At 42.1% G+C, this 14,443-nt stretch overlaps 1 protein-coding gene across 2 annotated transcripts in view; it reads right to left on the bottom strand.

Moving 5' to 3' along the window:
- Positions 1 to 14,443, bottom strand: part of HPGD (15-hydroxyprostaglandin dehydrogenase) — a 43,979-nt gene that overhangs the window by 14,519 nt on the left and 15,017 nt on the right. The window lies entirely within an intron of this gene.

Raw genomic sequence — 14,443 nt, 5'->3', positions numbered from 1 at the left:
TATATCCGATAATCTGGCACCACCTAGGTCCCAAAGATGCTGGATTATCGGAAGTCTACTGTACATGGTTGTTAAGCCACGATGGCTCTTTTTTAGGTCTCTTACTATGTTTTTTAATTTGGGGTATAGAGTTAAATTGGGCCTCTATTATGGTGTCTTTAAAAAGTTTCCATGCAGCTTGCAGGGATTTTACTCTAGTCACTGTACCTTTTAATTTCTGTTTAACTAACCTTCTCATTTTTGCATAATTCCCCTTTTTGAAGTTAAATGCCACAGTGTTGGGCTGCTGAGGTGTTCTTCCCATCACAGGAATGTTAAATGTTATATTATGGTTACTGTTTCCAAGCAGTCCTGTAATAGTTACCTCCTGGACCAGATCCTGTGCTCCATTGAGGACTAAATTGAAAATTGCCTCTCCCCTTGTGGCTTCCTGTACCAGCTGCTACAAGAAGCATTCATTTAAGGCATCGAGAAATTTTATCTCTGCATCTCATCCTGAGGTGACATGTACCCAGTCAATATGGGGATAATCGAAATACACCATTATTATTGATTTTTTTTAAAATTTTGATAGCCTCTCTAATCTCCCTTAGCATTTCAACGCCACTATCACTGTCCCGGTCAGGTGGTTGATAAGATTTTTACGTCATTTGATTCTACATTATCTGTCATGTATAGTGCCACTCAGCCTATTCTGTCCTTGTGATATATTTTATATACTGGTATGATTGTGTCCCACTGATTGTCCTCATTCCACCAGATTTATGTGATGCCTGTTATGTCAATCTCCTCCTTTAATATGAGGTACTCTAGTTCACCCATCTTATTTAGACTTCTAGCATTTGTGTAGAAGCACTTTTAAAAAATTGCCTCTGTTTGTCTGCCCTTCCCTGATGTATTAGATTCTTGTATATGTGATTGTTTCTTGTCTGATCTAGCTCATACTTTATTATCTCCTCTCCTCTCTTTCTGACTAAAACCTAGAGACTCTCCTCTAAGAGAAGTCTCCGTCTGATCCACATGCTCCTCCACACCAGTTGGCTTTCCTCCATCTCTTAGTTTAAAAACTGCTCTACCTTTTAAACATTTAGTGCCAGCAGTATGGCTCCACCTTGGTTTAGGTGGAGCCCAATCCTTCCTGTATAGGCTCCCCCTCTCCCAAAAGCGTCCCCAGTTCCTAATAAATCTAAAACCCTCCTCCCTACACCATCGTCTCATCCACGAATTTGAGGGAGGGAAAACTGACACACTCAGGTGTTGCCTAATTTTGTCTCACCAAGATTTATTATTGCACTGCTCTTGCAGACAGAATTAATTAATCAGATAGAAGAATTCTAGGATAAGGTCCTAATTGGAATTGCCCATGCCAGTGCAGAATGTCATCATTACTGCTTTAGTGTTAAGATTTAAAATTATTTCTTTTTAATTAAAAATAATAGGAGTGCTGACTTTTGACTAGATCTCCCTTCGACCTTCAATTTTTCCTAAAATTGAACCCAATTCTATTTAGTTAGTCAAACAAAAGAGATGTCTTATAGCCAGAAAGATTATTTCACTTTTAAATGATGCATTTTATAAATATTATTTGTGTCTATCACTGTTTACAAGATTCCACTTTAAATTCAAAAGTTCTAATGAAGAAGTAGCCACTTTGTAAGTCTCTACACATGCAACTCCTAGTGCATTCATCGAGAGTTCTGACCAGGGAAGATGTGCATGATTAGCTGCAAATGGGAAGGATGGGAAATTCTCAAAATACTTTAATAGAAATGTAAAGTTAAAACCAGACTATGACTAAAGTCCTGTTGGAAGGGACAGCCAGTTAAATGGGGGAGGGGGAGAGGAGAGGGGAGGGAACCTCTTAAAATATAAGAACATTAAGTACCTTTGTAATAGTGCAGTAATGTTCTCCAAATTACAAATACAAAACAGAAATTATTTTAAAGTTTAGGCCACTATATTTTTTCATTCTTCATCTATAAACTATTTTAATAGTAAATGTAGTACATTTAGCCATATACTATAAAATTTTATGTAAACATCATTATCCAGATCCTGCTGTACTTATACAGGAATAACTCTGGTTCACTTTAATAGGAGTTTTGCTATGTGAGAAGACTGTGAGATCAAGTTTTATATTCTATTATAAATGCTATTTACAAACTCAGGAGCACAAAGCACATTCAGGTATAAAATGATTAATTTTTTTGCCTGCTCATAGCAAGAAATTCTAGGGAGTATATTATTGGTAAGTAAGAGCAATAGACAAATATTGGGAAGTTTGCTTTTTTAAAACAGAATACAGTTTTTCATTTTTGTCCAATATTGATGGGATTGTGTGCAAGCTATGTTCATCATGACTCCTTCGGCTGTCACAGCATTCCCTCAACTCCAGCAGACCAGGCTTTCTGTGGCCTGGTCTCTGACCCAATCAGCATAGCACACCACAGCCTACAACCCCTGAGTGATCCACCAGCCTTAGCTTCCCAAGTAGCTGGGATTGCAGATGCGTGCCACCAAAAGCTGGATGACCTATATTAAATTATTATTATCCCAGAAAGATTTTCTTTGCTTACAGCCTCACGCTTCTTTAGACAGCATCAGACCCAGAGGTCTGATTTTCACAGGGCCACACTTCATTCTAGTCAAAGCTCTTTCTCTGTTGTCTTTATGTTCATCATGCATGAAAGGCAACTGTTACTACAGAGAGGTTTAACCCAATGCAAACCAGTAGTATATATCCTTGTGTTTCTAATTTCTCTTACTGATGGAAAAATTGAAATCTGTAGGAAATACTGGCATTTTGCTGTTTTTCATCTCAAAATATGCAAAAAGTCTGCAGATGAATTTTGCCACATATTTCAAGAAAAGGGATATAATTGAATCTACTGCATGTTGTAGGTGCCACCTTGGTCCAGCAGCCTCACAGCCCTGGTCTACACTAGGGAGTTATTTCAAAGTTAGTTTGAAATAATAAGCAGAATGTCCACACTACCTATCCCATTATTTCAAAATAATGGGCTGATTATTTCAAAATCTGTACTCCTGCATTCCTCAGGGAATAACACTTATTTTGAAATAGTAGTAGGGTGGATGCTCTGTTGCTGCTGCTATTTTGAAATAACTACTCCCCAGAATAATTTGAAGTAATTACTCCCCAGTGCTTCCTGGGGATCTAATTTGAGATAGCACATCCACATTAATAGAGCCTGCCTAAAACTAATTTTGAGGCTCTCCCTGGGGACACGCTATTTTGATTTTGTTTTTTTGGGAGTTATAATTTTGAATTTAATTATGAAATAATTTCCTACTGTAGACATGTCCACAGACTGAGAACACTAATCATATCACGTTCTAACCAGTCCTTCAGCTGGCCAGGCCGTCAGTGGCACCAGACTTTCAATTGGCATAGTGTCCCACAGCAAGGAACTCATGAGCTCAAGTCATCCAGCTGCCTCAACATCCCAAGTAGGTGGGATAACAGGCATGCACCATTGTACCTACTGTTACAGTGTACTTAAAAATTATCAAAAACCAGGTTTAGGTGAGAGTTGCATAGGTCAAATATATCTTCATTCTGCCCTCTGTTCACAGCATCATCATGATCATGCACTTTTTTGTCTGGGCCCAATCTTGTGATGTTTTTAGCACTTCAATTCCTCCTGTGGTCAATGGGAATTGGAGGCGCTCAGTACCTCAAAGGAGCAAAGCTCATATTCCTTTAAGGAATAGTATTTGATATATGCTTTCAAAGATGTGTTACTTAGTGCATTGTGTAGTACTATTCAATGTTAATTGCACAGGTTAGACTTTCCTGGTCCGTCACTCTTGGGACCTGAGCTGTCCCGAACCAGGAAATTTGCCACACCAAGGGAGGTCAGTGCTCTTCTCCCTCAGACTTCCTGTCCTGCTGTTGGCCCCACTAACAATGGCCTGGCATGGGCTCCACATCCTGCTGCTTGCATTCTCCCCCAAGGTCTCCCAGAATTCCCAGCTGGGACAGATTGGCTGCTGCTGGCCAAGCTGCCACATGGTGTTCCCCAGGGGTCCTGGGCTGGGGCCACCCAGATGTCACCAGCCCCAATGCTGCTGAAGATTTCATAGCCATGATTGCCCTGCCACACCACATCGCTGCTTGGACCGACGCCGCTACTGCTAGGAACTCCCTGGGGTTCTCCAGCTGGGGCCGCCCACCTCTGCCAGCCCCACTTCAGCCATGGGTTCTGCAGCCAGGAATGCCCATCACCATCAAGAGTATCCTGGAGTTCTAAGCTGGTGCCACCCAGCTGCCACCAGCCCTGCTGCCACAGGGGGAGGGGGAATCCCTGTCTAGACTGCTTGCCACTGGAAGCCCCAGTGCAGCAGGGGATCCCAGCTGGGGCCAGGATTCCCCAGCCACCTGGCCCAATCAATGCCGGGGTTCTTTAGTCAGGGTGGGAGCACCCATGGCTGCCGCCTGGTCCAGCAGTTAATGGCACAGTGGGGGTTCCCCAGCCCTATGTTCCCCAGACCTATGTTCCGTCAGCTGGCTCACATTACTACCTCTGGGGCTTTGGTCCAGCAACATCCATGGCCCTGCTGGACTACGGATGTTGATGGACCCTAGAGTCCTGGATTTGGGAGGTTCAATATGTACTATTTAACCATCAAAGGAATTATTAAAACTACGTGCATTTATACCTGATGATCTTTTCCTAAGGCATAATTATTCTGGTGATAAACAGTAACCAAAATATATAAGATGAAACAAGCTAAATTGCTAATAGATTTTTTTTTAGTTGGGACTCTGGATGATGAATGTTCTATACATATGATTGCACAGAGCCCACACTAAGCACCATTGGTAAGTTACTACCAAATTGACCGTCCATTTTGGTCAATTTCACAGTCATAGGTTTTTAAAAATTGTAAATTTCATGATTTTAGTTATTTAAATTTGAAAGTTCAGAGTGTTGTAATTGCTGGGGTCATAACCCAAAATGACACTCTGTGTGTGTGGGGTGGGAGAGCGGTTGGCGGGGGCTGCAAAATTATTGTATGAGGCTTCCATTATTGCCATCTTTCTTTCTGTTCTGCTGCTGCTGGTGGTGGTGGGGTATCCTTAAGAGCTGAGTAGCTAGGAGCCCAACTGTGAAGGCAATGCCAGCACTAGCAGCAGTGCAGAAGTAAGGATGGCAAGGTATAGCATTGACTCGCACACTTCTGTGCAGTTGCCTGCACAGCTGAGCCCTTGGCCAGCAGCAGCAACTTTCTGGCTACCCAGCTGTGAAGGCAGAACAAAAGTAATGGAGGCAGTGCTAGGACTCTTCTACAGTAACTTTCCAACTCCATGTGTGGCCCTCTTTTGAGTCAGGATCCCCCAATTTGTGAAATGTGGGATTCCCTTGTGAGATCTAGTCTTCCATATACATTTCCCTTATACTATACAGATTTAATGGAGATCAGATTCACAATCTGATTTTTTTTTTCATGCCTGTAAAATTTGGTAGGGCCCTATCCATAGGGAATCAGAAGTCCTATCTTGCCCTAGGAAAGCTGCTCAGGCTGCAAAGGGAGCATCTCACTTGTGATAAGGAGATCAAATGGGAGATTGTAAACTGGGCTAGGGACTCTATTTAACTTTTGTAAGGTGCCATGCACATCTGTGGTTTTTATCAAATAATAAATAAGATCTCAAGAATGTTCACTGGCATGTTAGTCTAGAAAAACTGGGGAATCACAAGAATTTTACCTTCTTGTTGGTTAACAGAAAATGTTAACCAACTTCACTGCACTTCTCTCAATGAAGCTTGTATCTTGGCACTTTTGTTACTTTATTTTTTTCATTCAGCAGATAATTCTCATTGTGAGCAGAACAAAGGCTTTACATTTCAGGGCAAGATAAGATATATGTCAGCACATGTCACTCTCTCCCATATTTAAACATTATCATATAACATAAAAATCTGGCACTCAACTTCATAACAATTGCAATCTTCGCATATCCTTTAACAAGAGATATACATTTGTCAATAGTGAACAGCCCAAAGTAAACCTTCATTATCTGTTCTAAAGGATCTAGCCTTAATGAGCACCCATACTTTCACCTCTGTAAACATATTCAATGGCTGTTGATAACTTACACAGAATTTCTGTTGCCAAAAATTCACTTTTCTTTTAAATGGTCCAGCTGCATATCAAAAGACAGTTCAGATCTGATCCAAAGCTCACTGAAGTTAATGGAAAGGTTCTCAATGACTTCAAGGGGAACTCTGATGTAGAGATTTTTAAGACCAGAAAGGAATAATTTAGACTGACGTGCTACACAACAAAGGCCACAGAACTTCAGAATTTAGACTATGCATAAAGATTCTACCACAAAGAAGGTAAATTATTTGTAAATTAACTGTACTTTTCTCAGACAAAGGCTCTGATCCTGCAGTTTGATCTATGCCGGTGGGCTGGTGCACCAGAGAGTCCCAGTGGCAGGCAGACCCTTTGTAAAGAACAAATCATAGAATCATAAGAGCTGGAAGAGACCTCAGGAGGTCATCAAGTCCAGCCCCCTGCCAAAGGCAGGACCAATCCCAACTAAATCATCCCAGCCAGGGCTTTGTCAAGCCGAGACTTAAAAACATCAAGGCTGTGTCTATATTGGCACCCTTTTCCGGAAAAGGGATGCTAATGAGACCAGTCGGAATTGCAAATGCTGCGGGGGATTTAAATATCCGCCGCAGCATTTGCATGAACATGGCTGCTGCTTTTTTCCGGCTCGGGGTTTTGCCAGAGAAAAGCGCCAGTCTAGACGGGATCTTTCGGAAAATAAAGCCTTTTCCGGAAGCTCCCTTATTCCTCTTAAAATCCAATGCATCCACATCCTTTCTATACTGGGGGACCCAGAACTGGACCCAATACTCCAGATGTGGCTTCACCGGAGCCAAATAAAGGGGAGTAATCACTTCTCTGGATCTGCTGGTAATGCTCCTCCTAATGCACCATAGTATGCCATTAGCTCTCTTGGCTACAAGGACACACTGTTGACTCATATCCAGCTCCTCATCCACTGTAACCCCAGGTCCTTTTCTGCAGAACTGCTACTTAGCCATTCGGTCCCCAGCCTGTAACAATGCTTGAGATTCTTCTGTCCCAAGGGCAGGACTCTACACTTATCCTTGTTGAACCTCATCAGATTTCTTTTGGCCCAATCCTCTAATCTGTCCAGGTCACTCCAGACCTTATCCCTGCCCTCCAGTGTATCTACGTCTCCCCCTAGCTTAGTGTAATCTGCGAACTTGCTGAGGGTGCAATCCATCCCGTCATCCAGGTCCTTAATAAAGATGTTGAACAAAACCAGTCCTAGAACTGATCCGTGGGGTACACTGCTAGAAACTGACCTCCAACATGACATTGAGCCGTTGATCACTACCCATTGGGCCCGACAGTCTAGCCAGTTTTCTATCCATCTTACAGTCCATGTATCCAATCCATATTCCTTTAACTTGCTGACAAGAATATTGTGGGAGACCATATCAAAAGCTTTGCTAAAGTCAAGGTATATCACATCCACTGACTTTCCCATATCCTCATCATAGAAGCTAATTAGATTGGTCAGGCATGACTTGCCCTTCGTGAATCCATGTTAACTATTCCTGATCACTTCTCCCTCTTCCAAGTGCTTCAAAATAGATTCCTTGAGGATCCCTTCCATGATTTTTTTCCAGGGACTGAGGTAAGAATGACAGCTCTGTAGTTCCCTGGACTGTCCTTCTTCCCTTTTTTAAAGATGGGCATTACATTTGCCTTTTCCCAATCATCCGGGATCTTTCCTGATCTCTACGAGTTTTCAAAGATAATGGCCAAAGGCTCCGCAATTACATTTGCCAACTCCCTCAGTACCCTTGGGTGCATTAAATCCAGGCCCATGGATTTGTGTATGTTTAGCTTTTCTAAATAGTTCCTAACTTGTTCTTTCCTCACCAAGGGCTGTCTACCTCCTTCCCATACTGCGTTGTCTAGTGCAGTAATCTGGGAGCTGACCTTGTCCGTAAAGACAGAGGCAAAGAAAGCATTGAGTACTTCAGCTTTTCCCACAGTATCTGTCACTAGGGCCGTGTCCAGACTCAGGGTTTTTTTTGGGGAAAAGTAGCCTTTTCCCAAAAAAACTTCTCCTGCGTCCAGACGCAAGCTGCATTCTTTCGAAATTATTTCGAAAGAACGCGGCTTTTCTTTTGATGGCGGTAAACCTCAATTTACGAGGAAGAACGCCTTCTTTCGAAAGTTCCTCTTTCGAAAGAAGGCGTTCTTCAATGTAAAGAAGCCGTCTTCGAAAGAGAGCATCCAGACTCGCTGGGTGCTCTCTTTCGAAAAAGCGGATTTCTCTTTCGAAAGATCCGCCTGCAGTCTAGACATAGCCTAGGTTACCTCCCTAATCCAGTAAGGGCCCCATGCCCTCTCTGATCACCCTTTTATTGCTAACATGCTTGTAGAAACCTTTCTTGTTATCCTTCACATCCTTTGCTAGCTGCAATTCCAATTGCGCTTTCCTGTTCCTGATAACTCCGCTGCATTTTTTTAGCAATATATTTATATTCCTTCCTAGTCACCTGTCCAAGTTTCCACTTCTTGTAAGCTTCCTTTTTGTGTTTAAGCTCACCAAGGATTTCTCCAGTAAGCCAATCTGGTCACCTGCCATATTTGCTTTTCTTATTGTGCATCGGGATGATTTGTTCCCGTGCCTTTAATAAGTCTTCTTTAAAATATTTCCAGCTCTCCTGGACTCCTTTCCCCTTCATGTAGGCATCCCAGGGAATCCTGCCCATCAGTTCCCTGAAGGAGTCAAAGTTGGCTTTTCTGAAGTCCAAGGTATGTATTTTGCTCCTCTCCTTTCTTCTTTTGGTCAGGATTCAGAAATCTACCATCTCATGATCATTGCTTCCCAAGTTGTCACCCACCTCTACTTCCCCTACTAATTCCTCCCTGTTTGTGAGCAGCAGTTCAAGCTGCACATGGCCCCTGGTTCCTTCAGCACTTGTACCAAGAAGTTATCCCCAACATTCTCCAAAAACTTCCTGGATTGTCTGTATACTGCTGTATTAATCTCCCAACAGATGTCAGGGTGATTAAAGTCCCCCATGAGAACCAGAGCCTGTGATCTGGAAGCTTCTTTCAGTTGTCTGAAGAAAGCCTTATCTACCTCATCCACCTGACCCGGCAGTTTATTTCAGACACCACCACCAACATCACCCCTGTTGCTTCCATCTCTAAACTTAACACATAGACTCTCAACAGGCTTTTCTCCCTCTATAATACTGGATCTCTGAGCAATCATACAGCTCTCTTACGTACAATGCAACTCCTCCTCAGTTTCTCCTGCACCTGTTCTTCCTCTACAGTTTATACCCTTCCATGACAGTGCTCCAGTCATGTGAGTCATCCCACCAAATCTGTTATTCCAATCAAATCATAGTTCTTTGACTGGGCCTTGGCTTCTAATTCTTCCTGTTTGTTTCCCAGTCTTCTTACGTTTGTGTACAAACACCTTAGATAAACAGTTGATCGCGCTATCTTCTCCATCCGAATCAGGGGTCCTCCCTTGTTGCTTGTTCCTCCTTGTTTTTCTTCCAGGTATCCAACTTCCTCACTTAGCACAGGGCTTTGGTCACCATCCCCCAGCTAACCTAGTTTAAAGCCCTCCTCACTAGGTTTGCAAGCCTGCCCGTGAAGATGCCTTTTCCTCTCTTGATTAGGTGGCTCCCATCTCTTCCTAACAATCCTTGTGCCTGGAACGGAGTCCTGTTGTCCGACACCACCTGTGCAACCACGCATTTACTTCCTCAATTTGATCACCCCTACCTGGACCTTTTCCTTCAGCAGGGAGGATGGACGAGAAGACCACTTGTGCTTCAAATACTTGATTCTTCTTCCCAGTGCTACAGAATCTGTTGTGACCCACTCAAGGTCATTCTTGGCCATATCATTAGTTCCTACATGGAGAAGCAGGAAAGGGTAGCAATTTGAAGGTTTGATCACTTTTGGAAGACTCGATCACATCCTGAATGCGAACTCCTGGTTAGCATCATACTTCTTGAGATTCCAGGTCTGTAAGGCAGATGGATGACTCAGTCCCCAACCACCACCACCCATCTTCTTCCTTTGGGGTTGCTGGTTGTGGAACCTCCATCCCTAGGACTACACATCCCATGCCTTCCGGTAGATAGTGTTCCCTTCTGATTTCTACCCTGAGAGGTCCTGCCAAAGCATTCTCCACTGCAGTGCCTGTGGAGGAAGCCTGAAAGGGGTTACTATCTCTACAGAAATGGAGGATACCTGAGTTGGCCTCCTTCTTCTAGAGGTTATATGCTGCCAGTTTTCTTCCTTGTCCTTTTCTGCCCTCACTGGCTCTTCAGCCTGCTGTGTTTGCAGGATTAAATGCTGCCTTCTATCAAGGTAGTCTTCATCCTCTCTGATGAAACGTAGGGTCGATATTTGGGCCTCATGTCCTCTAATTTTTTCTTCCAAAATGGTGATCAGCTTGCACTTAGTGCAGATGAAATCCCTTCTTTCTTCCGGGAGGAAGACAAACTATTGAAATCTGCCTTCCTTTTGAGAGATTCCTCAGATGTTATTAAATTCCTCCTTGAAGGGCAGGAGTGCAGTGAAAAGATTTTAAAGAATGGCAAGTGTACCTTACCCCCTTCCCACTCTGCTTCCCAACTCCCTTTTAGCAGTCCTTGTTTGCAGTCCCTGTTCGCAAGCTCCCTTGTCACTGACTCACTCCTTTATAAAGTCATGGACTGCCTCATAGCCCCTCCCCATGATTAAGGCTCAACCAATGAGCAGAGGCTTCTAGATTTCAAACTCTGATTAGAAGCTCACAGCTTTCACCTGCCAGCCACAGCACACACTCCATGGGCGGGGGGGAGGGGGGGAGAGGAGGGAGGGAAGGAAAAGGGGGGGGAAACCACACCAAACAGCCAAACAAAAGCTCAGCATACAGAACCCCCCCCCCCAAATACTGACTACAGCCAGCCACTTCCCTCAAGGGTCCTGTATTAGCTTCCTCCTTCACCTGGAGAACTTCCTGTTAGCAGTCCCTGGTTGCTGAGTTACTCCCTTATAAAGCCCTGGACTGCCAAATAGCCTCTCCCCTGATTAAGGCTCAACCAATGAGCAGAGACTTCTAGATTTCAAACCCTGATTAGAAACTCTCAGCTTCCACCTGCCAGCCACAGCATACACTCTTTCTCCCCTGTATCTTCCAACCCTACTTCGAGAAAGTAATGGAACCAGATGACTCCCAGATCAAGTCCTAACCACACAGCAGGAAGAACCTAGATAGCTGACTGCTTTATCAACATCGCAAGATTGCAAATCTTTCTAGATGAAATGACTATTATTAACATTTCTCTTGGCTGAAGCAAGCCAGCAAGCTGGGGGAAATCTTGACCGTAACTGTGAAGGCCTGTCTTCACTGCAGAGCTAACCTTGGCTCTTACTTGGATGTTGTCACTAACCTGGCTCATGTCCATGGACAAATAACCCCTCTTCCACATGGGGATTTACACTTGAACTAGATGACCCACTTGGGAGTAGAAGCTAAAGCCTTAAATGTTGCTTACACTTGGGTTGGCAGCCACCTCATTCAGAAATGTAGACAAAGACTGAGTCCATTTGAATGCTGAGGGTCCTCCAATATTTTACCACAATTCCCTGTTTGACCAGAATGACAGATAAATTGTCCCACAATTCACTAGGAAAAATCACAGTGTCTCAGCTGTCTGTAGCCCAAAGAACCATGGAATGTTGCCCCCACAAGTTCTAATGATGGGCACAAGTGAGTGCAGCACCAGCGTGGATGCAGTTGAGTGAAAATATTAGAGTATATATTAGCACCGTGGCTGTTCACACCTGGGATAAGCCAACCTAGAGGCTCACATTCAGGTGCTGATTGCTCAAGTTAATGTTGAAATGAAGACATACCTTGTAAATAGGCCAGAAAAAGAAGCTCCTTGCAGAAAAACATGCACTCTAAATAGAGACAGCATTTGTTTCTCCCTTTCTCCCTTTGTACTCTCCACTATTGCTGGTATATCACTCTACACCCTAATACTTCTTTCATACTTCATTCCTTATAAAATGCAACTATGAACTCCCACTTTTGGTATCAGCCAGAAATACTTTGGCTGAGTTTTAGAGGAAAATCTCCCAGATGTTATTTCATGATACTATAAAATATGGTTGATGGAAAGCCAGATGCCAGAGAACAGCCTTCACATTTCTGTGCAACCTAGTTCTCTTTTGGATTATAAGGAAAAATGTCATCTCTAGAGTTACCTTCAAGCCAGCCAAGTATAAATATTTTTCTGTAATATGACCTTTAATACACTGATGTAGGATTAATGGGAGCATGTGAGGGACAAAGTGCCCTCTGGTTTGGTAATTCTTACTACATATTTTGAGAGAGAAATGTGGGCTCTTACGCTTAATCACTGATCATTCTTAAATTAATGTATTAATCTGTATTTTTTTGTGTTTGAAAATAAAAAGTCACAAAACCATTTTGCAGTTTTTTTATGTATACCTGCTAATCGACTACGTGCAACAGAAATTATATCAAAAGATAAAGTATGTTGCCCTTGAAGAAGTGACTTGTGATAAATAATTCATTTACAAATGAATTCAGCAATTTGGATGTTCTCCATAAAAAATTCAAGAACAAAGAACAGCAAACTGTTCAAATTAGAAACTGACCAGTTATTAAGTGCAAGTAAACTGAAAATTAACAAAGCTGAAACCTCAGTACTTATCCCCTAGGTTCCAAAACCCACTACCTGTAGCAATTCTAAAACTAATGTCACGGCTTGCGAGCAAAATCCATCATCTCCATACTGCTGATATTTAAATATACACGTTTATAAAATAAATAATGACACCCATAATTACATTATCACAGCTCTGAGTATATTGCCAATAACAGCAATTGCACTGCAACTGCTGCCAAGAGAAATTATATTTACTGTCTAGAAATCACGAACTAAAATCTTGTTTTAATGTAATATTAGCTTACTTCTGCAATCCCAGTTATAGAATTGGATGACAGTAGTTCATGCAAGCCAAAATCTAATGGAGACAAAGGTAAATCCCTGACAGCATGCCATTGTTTTGCAGAGTAAATAATTGCACATTGAGGGTGCAATGAGGCATAAGGAATCGGTCGGAAAAGACTTTCCTTGTCAACCGATTTCCATCTAGACTGCTGCTTTTTGCCGTCAAAGTGCCATTTCTATTCCAATGAAGCACGGGATATTTAAGTTCCCGCTTCATTTGCAATAGCGATGTGCCTCATGTACATCACTATGTCGGTAGAGGGGTGTAGTTTAGACACACCCTGAGACAAGGCAGCTGATATATGGTACTGTATTCATAGCTAATGTGCTGACTGGAAAATTATATGAAAATGATGAGAAGCTCAAAAACAAAATTTACAAATGCTTAGCTTTCTCATGTTATTTCTTGCCGACACCGTAGTTTTATAGTTTTGGCTATATCACTCTAGACGTAAAATATGCTGACATGATATATCTAAGCAAAGGCTAACATATTTCTTCTGCTCTAGCAACATACCTACTTAGCATTGTCAGACACTTAGATATGTTGACATATTTTTCTCCTTTACTTCAAATTCTAATGCTATTTCTATAGCATTATAAACATCCTAGCGTGATCTATAAACACTAGCGCAAAACTGTGGGTCCATTTTTACTCGCTACTTCAATCCTCATTAATCACCAGCAATTATATTTGACACAAGTTTACTGTTATTTTCAATACATAATGCATTTCTAATGATCCAAGGATTCAGTTTTGCTCCTCTAGCTCCTTGAAGCAGTAAAATACCACACCTTTCCTAGAAAAGCTAGTATTTCAAGTTGAGAAATTACTTTCTACATTCCATTGTTAAACAGATGAAAAGGCAATTGGCGTGTTTGGGAAAATGTATAGGCCCCTTTGTCTCCCTACCTCTACTGACACTTTTAACATGAGTATAAAAAACAATCTACCCTACATTAAATAAGACAGTTGATTGGGCAAGTTTGTAAACTAAGTTATGGGAGAACTGGTGGTTAAACCTTGGTTTATTGACTTTCATATTTTCTTTTGTTGCTTGATTGTCATCCTCCTTCATGAGTTATACATAACGTGAATGAGTAATATGAGGTACCTATGAGGCTTGAAACTAAATACTGCTGGATTTGCACCACAGAAGTAATCGGGGGGAGGGAGTAGAGAACAGGATGTTGCTATTTCCTGGAGAGGGGTTTTGGGTTTCAATACTACAGTCTAACTAGCTGGGTTTAAACAGTTTCTCATTACACTATAAACAATTTGTGTCTCATTGCAGTATTTACTTTAACATTGGTCACTGTTATAAGGCACCGAGAGTACGTAAGCCAGTAAGATCATA

Source organism: Pelodiscus sinensis, chromosome 4, assembly GCF_052426305.1.
Source record: "Pelodiscus sinensis isolate ZL-2025 chromosome 4, ASM5242630v1, whole genome shotgun sequence".
Classification (NCBI taxonomy): domain Eukaryota; kingdom Metazoa; phylum Chordata; order Testudines; family Trionychidae; genus Pelodiscus; species Pelodiscus sinensis.
Note: the sequence above shows the minus strand (reverse complement) of the source record. Positions and strands in the feature narration are given on the sequence as shown.